The following is a 2,876-nucleotide window of genomic DNA, read 5'->3' on the forward strand; positions in this document are numbered from 1 at the left end:
GGCCAGATGGGCCTGGATCGGAAGGATTTGGAATCCAGTCAATCTGGAGCCTTAAAACGAAGTCTAGGTGTGATGAAGGGGTAAACAAACATGTTTTTGGCTGAAATTTTATAGGTGGGTATTTGGAAGTGTCCAGGATTTGATGGTGATGTTTGATTAGTATTGGAGGATTAAAATTGTAGGAATTTGGGTCAATGGGATGTTCTAGAACGAAATCTTGGTTTGATGAAAGGGCAAATGGGGGAATTTAAGGTTGAAACTTTATGGAAATGTGTTTTGATATATCCAAAGTTTACTGGTGTGTTTTGATTGGTTTGGATGTGTTTAAATCAAGGGGATTTAGGTTGCACATGTTTAGGCCAATGAGATGGCTCGGAATGAAATCTTTGCTTGATGAGAGGGTAAATGAGAATACTAAGATGAAATTTTATGGGTAGGGGTGGCAATTTTTAACCCAACCCGCTGAACCTACCCAACCCACCCATTTAAATGAATTGGGTTGGGTTGGGTTGTGGATAACCATTGGGTTAACCATTATAGACATAAGTATTAATTCCTTAGCCTTTTTTTTTTAATTTTCTTCATTTAAATTAAATAATTTATAATTAATGTATTAATTTTCTATTAATATTGACTAAATTTAGTTTTTTCTTGAATCAATACACTTCACCCAACATAAATCCAAATCAATTTGACCCGAGTCTAGACCAGTTCAATGCAGTCTAACCCCGATCCAACATATATTGATTCGGGTCAACCCAAATCTAAAATAGACCCCAAGTGGGATGGTTTGGTGTCGCTTTCTCTGTCTGATTTGGGTCGTCCGGTCCAACCAATATCTATACAGTCTGACCCAACCCGATACAAGTCGATCCGAGTTGACCCAAATCCAGGATGACCCGTGCACAAACCTGATATGGTCCGGTCCAAGTCAATCCACCATTGACCGAACCAGTCCAGTCCAACCAGACCGATCTAGATCTAAACGGTTCAACCACCCTTAAACCTAAGTGGTTCGATCAAACCCGAAATCTGAACATAGTCAAATGGCTTCGCTGCTTGTGTAAAAATAACATGCATGTAATGTGATTTGAACCTTCACCACTTGTGTAAATAGTAACTACAATAACCACCAACCTATAACCAACTTATTTGTTAAGAGAGAGTTACTTTGTTTTTTAAGTCCATAAATATAAGATTAATTGGTTTCGGCAGATTGAATTGGGTTAAAGCAGGTTTAGGTTGAACCCAACCCATTTAATTTTATATAACTAGGTCATTAATGGATTGGCAGGTTAGATGGGTTAGGTTGAAACTCAACCCAAACCAAACCCAACCCATCCCGCCCAATTGCCACCCCTATTTATGGGTAAGTATTTTGGGTAGTCTAGGGTTTAATGGTGGTGTCTGATTTATGGATTGAAGTGTATATGGGGGTTAATCAAGGCCATCGGATTGGTATCAGGTAGACTTAACGATGGATTTGAGGGCTTTGGGGCTAAAGGTTGGGATTTTTGAGTTTTTTGGTGTTTTGGAAAGATTTGATGGGTCTGATCGGGTGTTTAGGATAAATTGGAGTGCTAATAGCCATAATTCCTTTATGTCAGTGATTTGACACATAGATTATTAGAGTGAAGTGGAAGAGGGCAAGAGGGAGTCCATGAGGGAATTTAAGAAATAAAATGAGGATTCAGCCCTTGGAATCTTTTAATAATTGTTCCAATTCATCATAAGTGGCCAGTTTATGCCATATGCATGGCTACCTGGGTTGATTATTATATCAGATCAAACTAGATGGACTTAGATCAGTCCATGCTAGGTTGGATGTCCATGCTCTTACACACATACATATATACATACATAAAATTCTAAATTAATTATGAGCATTTCTATTTGGTATTAGCCAATATGACCCTTAAGTGTTTGTGATGTCGTTCAAGATCATGTCCCAAAAACCACTAAATCATTTTAAGAAGAATACAATTGGACCTATATTTGGACTCACTAATAGGTTTTCAATAGCCATTTTAGTTAGTGAGTTTCTGACATCTAGTTTGTTAGTGATTTCTAACAATTAGTTTGTTAAATGCTCCAATAATTAGTTTTTTCTCTATATAAAGCCATGTAATCTTAAGTTAGAGGCAATCAAGTTCTTTTTTTGTGAAGCTTAAATCTTTCTTTTTCTTTTTTTAAGTTGAGAGAGTTCTCTCTTAGTTGATTCTCTTTTTCTTTAGGTAACGAATCCCCAACTAACCTTGTTGATTCCTTATTGTAATCCATCCCATCATATTAATAAAGTTCCATTCAATTTTTTCCTTCCCATTTTTTTTTCTTAGCCATTTTTTTCTTTTTCTTCATATTTGATCTACATCAGTTTGGTTTGATATGAACTTGTTTTCTATCAAACCAAACATAGTTCACACAACTCATGTTGGGTTCTTGATCCTTAATTTAAATTAGATTGGATTCAAGAAGTTTTATACACCAAACCTAAAAACACATATATAAAGGCAATCTAACTTATATGTTGTTGTAATTCAATTGGATTTGGATGAAGGGGTTAGAAGGGCCAAGGAAAGACAAAAAGGATACAACTCAAAGTAATAAGAAATACTATTTATGATTCATCCTTCAACAATAGAAACTCAAAATAAGCAAATTAATTGAATGGTGGCTTAGATGGTATGTTAGTTGGGTAGTCCTAACACAGATGAGGATTCCTACTACATGTTACCACCTACTTTGAGAGTAACTATATATATACCATGTGTGTGTTGGGACTCCATCATCAGCCATGTTCTATGCTACCCAATTATATCGGGGTTTATATTTTTCTAACTCTGAATGCATATCCAAAAATCTGCAGTTCTATCCAA

Source organism: Nelumbo lutea, chromosome 3 (assembly GCF_056320005.1).
Source record: "Nelumbo lutea isolate HS-2025 chromosome 3, American lotus-T2T, whole genome shotgun sequence".
NCBI lineage: Eukaryota > Viridiplantae > Streptophyta > Magnoliopsida > Proteales > Nelumbonaceae > Nelumbo > Nelumbo lutea.